We start from the raw sequence: 9,738 nt of genomic DNA on the forward strand, positions 1-9,738 counted from the left end.
ACTCCAGAACCTTGCTGCCCCATCGGCTGTCAGTTTAAACCAATTTCATCTACCATTACAACACAACCATAGTCCAATTCTAACAAAGACGTGTTGCGAACTTTTTGGATTCTTTGGGCTGTTAGTAACTACTTGACGCTGACGCCCGCCCCTATTCACAAACAATACTATGAGGTCTTATAGTACACGTGGACGCACAGGGTACCACACGAACTAATCACAGAGCTCTATTCAACGCTGTGCGTTCGATTTGCTGCTTCACTTATTAAGCAAGCATCGTTTGTGAAAACTAGTGTGAGTTTATTATAGTTTTTACCTCATAACCCGTTTGTATTCGTCCACCATCTCATCTACTGGCTCCATGGGGGTAGGTTCATGGGTCTTCAGGGCTAAGTATGGGGCTCCAGCATTCACGGCATACGACATCTGAAATGACAAAATGGTCTAACTGTAAACAAATTAAAATGATGACTTACAACCCAATTAAGCTAACTGCGCATCTCCCTGGAATGCGATTCTCCCTCCCACCTACCCGCACACCTTAATTTATTTTTATTTATGTGATTAAATTTCGTTGCGGGTCCAATGACTGTTTAACTTTCCCCGGGACAAACTTGACATTCATTGGTTGGGTTTTTGTGGCGGTCAAGCTGTAGATCCTGGCTACACAGGAGTTGCAGTGGTGGGAACGAGAGGTGGGAATAGTTCACACACCTTCCGGCGTTTTCCCCGTCCGTACCAAAGCGTCGATGTGACGTCACGGCTGTACGCTGTACGCAGCTCAACCGGGTTATAGACCTTAGTGACCATGTGCGTTATATTTTTTCTAGGGATAGGTCAAAGGTCAAGCTACCTCCCATGGCTGTTTAGTTCACCCATTATAAGACACCCTGTCATCATCATCATAATTTCAGCCACAGGACGTCCACTGCTGAACATAGGCCTCCCCCAATAATTTCCACATCGCCCGGTTGGTAGCGGCCTGCATCCAGCGCCTTCCTGCTACCTTCCTGTAATGGACACCCAGTATTTCTACTGAACCATAATACAATAAACANGTGATAGGGATAGAGACATGCGATTTTTGGTTTTACGAAGGTAATACGATAGAGAATAATACAAAATAATAAAAACCACCGGTTATAGGGGTATTTTTTGGAGAAATTTATCAAATAACAAAAAAAACACGAATTTAAAAGCAGATTTTTTTCAAAAAGTTTAATTTTTTATTATTTGTTGGCCTTTTTTATGTATTTTATGTATTTTTTTAGTATTGCCTGTTATTTAGCATTACTGCTGTTTTTATTTTATCAAGATATACAGCTTAGTTTAAAAGTTATTACGTTTTCTTTACAATAAGTAATTGGAAGAAAAAAAATTCAATAAAATTTTTTAAAAAAAATCTCCAAAAATTTTTGACCTCTTTTTTGTCGATAAAAATAGGTCTAGTTTCATCTATTTTCATATGTACACTTTAACGTGACTCACACTGTATATCATAAATATCCGATATTTTGATATTTATAATAAATATCGGATATTTTCGAACCCTGGTTATGACGTAGGCATCCGCTAAGAAAGGATTTTACGAAACTCCACCCCTAAGGAGGTAAAACGGGATCCACGTGTACCTACGAAGTTGCGGGCGGCCGCTAGTTATTTTATTATTATAAAGAGGAAAGATTTGATTGTTTGTTTGAAAGGCTTCGAAACTACTGGATTTGAAAAATCCTTTCACCATTATAGAATCCACATTTTTTTTCTGCTGAACATAAGCTATAAAATATTTTCAAACACATTTCGGAATTACTATTTTAATTCAATAATTATTTCTAGATGTAATAATTTTAAATTGTGACGAGGACAGGGAGGGGGTCGAAAATCATGAAATTCGTGTGATGTAATTTATTGATAAAATTGCCCCTTATTTTATAAAAGCAATTTATTATTACAAGTAAACACAATCCTACTACGAGTAATATTATAAATGCGAATGTTTGGATGTCTGGATGGATGTTTGTTACTCTTTCACGCAACAACTACTGAACGGATCTTGATGAGACTTTACAGTATTATTCTTTATAACTCAGACATGTAGGCTATAATTTATGACGATCTGTGAAAAACTAAATTTCACGCGGGTGAAGCCGCGGGCAAAATATTGAATAAATGACTATCATTTTTAAAGTCATGTTCATCGTAAAAAATGTGGGAAGTGCACTTTGAAAATCTATGTCGTGGCATATTGCTTTGCCAATGCTTGTTTTTCTTCATCTAGGTATGTCGTGTAGGTCAATAGGTCATTTACGTATGCTTTACATACAGGTTACATGTCGTGGATATGGAATATTTCCTATTTTCACATGTCTACCTATTTGTTGTTATTTTTAGCTTAATGTGTCTCTCAAAGGTCATTTTAAGTTAGTTGTGTGTGACTAGTTCACTTATCATTTCAGCCACAGGACGTCCACTGCTGAACATAGGCCTCCCCCAATGATTTCCACATCGCACGGTTGGTAGCGGCCTGCATCCAGTGCCTTCCTGCTACCTTTAGAGGTCATCCGCCTACCTTGTGGGTGGAAAACGCTACTACTGGCACGTCCACTTAATGAAGTGGCCTCCACTCCAGAACCTTGCTGCCCCATCGGCTCTCAGTTCAAACCAATTTCATCTTCTATGACAACACAACCTTAGTCCAATTCTAACAAAGACGTGTTGCGAACTTTTTGGATTCTTTGGGCTGTTACTAACTACTTGAAGCTGACGCCCCGTATTCACAAACATTACTATGAGGTCTCGCGTACCGGAAAACGCAGCGTGGGACCTCCACCAACAAAGTGGACTGACGACATCGTAAAGGTAGCAGGGAAGCGCTGGATGCAGGCTGCTACCAATCGATCAACGTGGAAAGCATTAGGGGAGGCCTATGTTCAGCAGTGGACGTCCTATGGCTGATATGATGATGATGATGACTATGAGGTCTCACAGTACGCGTGGACGCACAAGGTGACACACGAACAAATCACACAGCTCTATTCAACGCTGTACGTTCTATTTGCTGCTTCGTTTGTGAATACGAGTGTGGGTGTATTATAGTTTTTACCTCATAACCAGTTTGTATTCGTCCACCATCTCATCTACTGGCTCCATGGGGCTTGGTTCATGGGTCTTCAGGGCTAAGTATGGGGCTCCAGCATTCACGGCATATGACATCTGAAATGACACAATGAGTTGGTCTAACTGTAAATAAATTAAAATAATGACTACAATAAAATCAAGCCAACTGCGCACTTCGCTGGAATGCGATTCTCCCTCCCACCTACCCGCACACCTTAATTTCGAACTTCTCCTATGTCCTTCTTAAATTTCGTTGCGGGTCCAATGACAGTTTTACTTGCCCCCGGGACAAACTTGACCTTCATTGGTTGGGTTTTTGTGGCGGTCAAGCTGTAGAACCTGGCTGCACAGGAGTTGCATTGGTGGGAACGAGAGGTGGGAATAGTCCCGTACCCGCACACCTCCCGGCGTTCGCCCCGTGAGCGTCGATGTGACGTCACGGCGGTACGCAGTTAACTCAACCGGGTTATATACTTGGTGACCATGTGCATTATATTTTTTCTAGGGTTAGGTAGGGTTGTGTTAGGTCAGAGGTCAAGAGGTCAAGCTACTTTAAATTTGTTTCACCCATTATGGGACACCCTGTCATCATCATCATAATTTCAGCCACAACGGAACAAAGGCCTCCCCCAATAATTTCGACATCGCCCGGTTGGAACCGGCCTGCATCCAGCGCCTTCCTGCTACTTTCCTGTAATGGACACCCAGTATTTCTACTAAACCAGTTTTTTTCAACCTTTTTCATAACACGACCGCTTGCCCTTTTTTTTTTCATGTATTTTATAATGTTACAAAGAAGTTGTGAGGAACCAAATATTTCAATCCATAAGTACAACATTTACAGCATTTGCATAATTAGATTTCGGATAAATCTATCTTTATAACTTTACTGTTTTTTTTTACTGAGGTAGTTTTTACGACCTCTCGCGACCCCATCGAGGCTTGGCGACCCCTCAGGGGGTCGCGACCCACAGGTTGAAAAACACTGTACTAAACCATAATAGGTACAAATAAACATTTTTACTTACATTGGTCTTGTTAGCGTCCATTTCAGCAAGTTTGCGGTTCAGATCTTGCTTCAGTCCTTGCATCAAGACAAAATCCTTCTCTAATATTCCTTCCAGACCTGCACAAACATGAAAACGGTTTTTAAATATTTAAAATAACTTGAAAACATCGAACTGCCTGAGGTGGGAATTGAATCCACGACCTTTCGCTTGCCGGGCGACTGCTCTTCCATCTGAGCTACTTAGACACTGGCAGAAATGTTCAATAACGGGACTATTCCCACCTCTCGTTCCCACCACTGCAACTCCTGTGTAGCCAGGATCTACAGCTTGAACGCCATAAAAACCCAACCAATGAAGGTCAAATTTGTCCCGGGAGAAAGTTAAACTGTCATTGACCCGCAACGAAATTAATCAGAAGAACATAGAAGGAGTTCGAAATTAAGGTTCGACTTCCCTCCATTGCAAAGCGGATGGATGACAGGTGACAAAAAAAGGTTTAAAACCTTTATGAAAAGATTATGCACCACGGACAATAAATATATCAATTAAGGGGGTCTATCTTATAAGCAAATAGCAACTACCTGCCAATAATATTTTTCACAAGCACGGAAGTTTTTCCTTGTCGCGGCAAGATCGGTGTAGGTAATAAATTTTCAATACACTGTTACGGCCAGCGTTTGTTTCATCAATAACTAACGGTTTTCAACTAAGCCTAGGCGCAGACCACCGATTTTTTATCGGCCGATAGTTTAGTCGGGTAGTTAATCAGTATGGGCATGGAAGTGCGCACATTACACCGATTGATTCTTCATACAAATAGAATCGGGCGCAACTATCGGCCGACTAAAAATCGGTGGTATGCGCCTAGGCTAAATGGTATTATGATAGGTCAGAGTTGGAATAATAATTGTACTTAATTATGCATTACATTACACATTACAATGCCTATGTAACACGCATACATTCCGTCGTGTTACGTAGGTACCTACATGAACTTACAAAACCGCAATAGCATTGCAGCAGAGTTCGAGAATTTGTACAAAAATTATACCTATTATTTTGACATAACATCTAGTCATACCACACCACAGTCATACCATAAGTCATACTTAGAATAGATTAGATACCAACATGAGCAATGTGCATGCTTTGTGTTACTTTGTGTATGACGCAAAACTTGATCTCACATTCTCACGACATTATAAATTATTACCTATCCATGTATATCCATGTTTTCAGCAAATAAAATTTTGATTTGATCTGAGCAAAACTACAATTCCAATGGCAAAGCAACAGAAATTCCTGAGTTTCTCCATAAAATATACTCTTTTCGCATGACATCAAGGTATTTCTATAAATAATATTATCATCAACATCATCTCAGCCATAGGACGTCCACTGCTGAACATAGGCCTCCCCCAAAATAATATGATAGATTTCAACTTGCAGACTTCGACTCGAAGCGGTCAGTATACTCAGTATTCTTTGTATGAAACTCCATACTGCAACGCACACTTATCCGCACCGTAAGGCCCAGAACAGACGGTGAAACGCCACTGCAACGAAACTGCTACTTTCTGATGATTCTGATGAATAAAACTAAAAGTTTCAAGCTGGTCGCGTCATGTGTGGTCTCAGGTCTCTCAACTGACGCTATGGCAGAAACTTAGATGCAACTCAAAAGTAACTAGCAGTTGCAGTTTCGTTGCACTTGCGTTTCACCGTCTGTTCTGGGCCTAACGGAACGGAAACGCTTCGCCTCGTAAATTGACAACTCGCGAAAGCCGATCCCTTTCCGAGTTGATAAGTAGGTCTTTAAAATAACTACCAACCCGCATTCTTGAGTAATGTCTCCAAATCTTGAGTAGGATACTCTGCTGATGACGGTGCTAACATTCTAGGAGATGGAACAGGCGGAGACCGAGGAGACCGCGGCGAACGGCGAGACAATCCTGGAGCTGAAATGATGTTAAAACAGTTCTTATTATGATCTTCAGGTGGCGCACTGTAGCAGATGAGGCGAAGTAAGTCGGCAAGACCTGGAGCGAGATCAAACGCGAAGCTCAAGACCGAACGCGATGGAGGACTGTTGTGGACGCCCTCTGCCCCATCTAGGGGACATAGGATCTTAAGTCAAATAAGTCATGATCTTCAGGCATACAACTAAAATATTGTAGAAGAGAACCCCATAGAAGTGAAACACTGTTGATACGAAGAAGATAATTTATGTATTAAAGGAGAATATCCTGCACTCGAGTGATGATGATATCGAATAGCTTCGTAACTTATACATATGTATAAATCATCATCATAATTTCATAGGACGTCTAATACATAGACCCCCAAATTGTCTGGTTGGAAGCGGCCTACATCCAGCTGCATATTGCAATCTTTAACAGTTTATAATGTTCATCTTGCAGATTGATATGAACTCCATTTCATTGTATACTTCAACATTTTACAAATGAATTCGAAAGTTTAAAAATCCGCTTACTCGAAAGCATATGGGTCAATTTCCCAAACACATTTTTTGAGCGGCGTAGCTGAAAATCATATGTTTTTTATGACATAGAACTTTGATTTTTTTTTACACGAAAATATAGGGGAACCNCCCTGTAGATATAAAACTCAAAGGTGACTGACATAGTGATCTATCATCGCACAGCCCAAACCACTAGACGGATCGGGCTGAAATTTGGCATGCAGGTAGATGTTATGACCAGGGTTCGAGGATATATATCAAGGGATATATATCAAGATATATATCGGATATAGCCGATTTTGACGATATATATCAATTTTTAAAATTTCTAACTGTTTTTGACTTTTTGACATAAAATTTTTATTTTTTTTAGTTGATTTTGCCGTATTTGAAGAAGATTTTATGTTTTTGGTTTATTTGTCTGATTTTAAGTTTTAAAAACATTAAAAACATGTTTATGTAACACATATGCAATAGTATTCATAAATAAAACAATAAAATAATAGTATGGCTTTCATACAAAATTGATTATATCAAAGTTGATATACAGTGTGAGTCACGTTAAAGTGTACATATGAAAATAGATGAAACTAGACCTATTTTTATCGACAAAAAAGAGGTCAAAAAATTTTTGAGATTTTTTTTTAATTTTTTATAGAATTTTTTTTCTTCCAATTACTTATTGTAAAGAAAACGTAATAACTTTTAAACTAAGCGGTATATCCTGATAAAGTAAAAACAGTAATAATGCTAAATAACAGGCAATAGTAAAAAAATACCAAAAATACACAAAAAATGCCAAAAAATAATAAAAAATGATACTTTTTGAAAAAAATTTGCTTAAAAATTCGTGTTTTTTTGGTTATTTGATAAATTTCTCCAAAAAATGCCCCTATAACAGGTGGTTTTTATTGTTTTGTATTATTCTCTATCGCATTACCTTTGTAAAACCAAAAATTGCATGTCTCTATCCCTATCACAACATTTGCNGGTAATCAGCAACAGCTAATACTTTTAGGCCTCCCTGCCAAATCAGAAATTACAACATGATTTAGATAAAAACGCGATTATTATATTTATCTGTAAGGAAAAAAGTGATTGTAATTGTTATGCTAAGTACAAAACAAGCCGTACCTTATACTAAACCAAGAAGAAAATGTTTTCCGCAATGGGTATTGAACCAGAAAACTTTGCGTTTCTTGATTGCAGAAGATTCTCCCAAAACTTGATTGCTTTTGCAAAATAAAAATAAACAGTTACGCGGGGAATACCACTGACTACAACTAATATACATAATTAGATCGATGCTAGATAGTGTTTACGTTATTATTGCATCCTAAAATGCAGACGCACCACTCTCAATAATTTCAATTTGTCTCGTTTAACAAGTTCCGATTTATAATTTATCATTTTGTTATTCAAGTCTGTTGCTGCCACCTTACAGAGGATAATGACCTATAGTGAGTTTGTTTTTCAGCGTATTGTATACTAAATTTTACATGCGGCTTCTTTCATTCTGATATCGGTTTAGCACAGAAAATTCTTCTAAAGTTCTAAACTAGTTATGTTGTTATAATCAAGCACTTAGTTGCCACACAGAACCACTTTAGTTTTACGATATTAGTGTAGTACTTAATTCAAATGTAAAGTAAAATAAAAAATCTTTCTTTAAAATTTTGTCTAGTTAGTTCTCTATAAAACTTTTTTGAATGATGACTATTCCGTAATAACCCAATATTTTTCTACACCTGTTCACATTTTTTTAAAGAAATCCGCATGATTATTTATTTTATTCATAACAGAAAAACCTAAAACCACAATTTGGAAATTAACTTACTCATTTGCCTCGTCAGTGCCGGCTCTCTCATCCCTGCCCTTTTACTTATAAACCTCCCATATTCACCCTCAGTTAAGGGCGCATATTTACTCACGACATTAGGTTCGTCACTATAGCATTTGAACAAATCGTCACTTTTTTTAGAATAATTTTTTTTCACCACACTATAGAGTGGTCGGAGATCTAATATTTTTTTGACCACCTCCGAATTTAATTTATTTAATTTTATTGTCACCAACATTTTTATATAATAAAAAAATAGTTTTCGTAAAATTTGAGTTGACCCTTTTTCGAGCGGGCTTTCGTCGAAACGTCGCGTCGTGGATTTCGCGAAGTTGAACTGTATTATATTGATAAAATTCATTTGGAGGAAAACAAAAGTAACAAGACGATTCGGGTTTTTTCGGCAAACATCGTGTTGCGTTGGGACTGGTTTGAAAGATAATAATCATTAGAAATCATTTCTAATGATTATTTCTAATGACTATAGACCTAATACAGAAGCTCAAAGTTGCACAGCGTGCTATGGAGAGGGCTATTGCTCGGTGTTTCTTTACGAGATCGAATCAGAAATGAGGAGATCCGTAAACGAACTAAAGTCGCTGACATAGCCCGACGGATCAGCAAGCTGAAGTGGCAGTGGGCAGGGCACATAGTACGCAGAACTGCCCCATCAGCCGTCATCAGTTAGGTACCCTACATTACATAGATAAATAGGTAGTTTTAAAATTATTAGTTTAAATTATAGTTAAATTTTCACGCTCTAAGTAAGTAGGCGAGGAAACATTTTTTTATTAATTTAATTTATTTGTTCGAATTATAAGCTCGCTCACCTTTTCAGGCACCTATCACATACAATATGAAATTTATTTATTTACCTACCTATAAATGAAAAAATTCGTTGATAAGTTGATAAACAAACAAACGACAGCACATCAAACTTAGCATGTAAGTAGTTGATATACAAATATTTTATACTAATACCTGCAGGATAGCCCGCAGAATTGCTAAAATTAAGTGGCAATGGGCGGGGCGCATAGCTCGTAGAGCTGATGGCCGCTGGGGCAGAAAAATTCTCAAGTGGTGACCACGACCCGGAAGACGTAGTGCGAGCAGACCCCACAAGGTGGACCGACGATCTGGTGAAGGTCGCAGGAGGTGCCTGGATGCGGGCAGCGCAGGACCAGCCATTATGAAAATCCTTGGGGGAGGCCTTTGTCCAGCTGTGGACGTCATTGGGTTGAAACTTGAAACGAACGAACACCAATATCGACTTAGTAACGCGTGTTTAC

Source organism: Ostrinia furnacalis, unplaced genomic scaffold (genome assembly GCF_004193835.3).
Source record: "Ostrinia furnacalis isolate ACB-3 unplaced genomic scaffold, ASM419383v2 OfSCF0577, whole genome shotgun sequence".
NCBI classification, from domain to species: domain Eukaryota; kingdom Metazoa; phylum Arthropoda; class Insecta; order Lepidoptera; family Crambidae; genus Ostrinia; species Ostrinia furnacalis.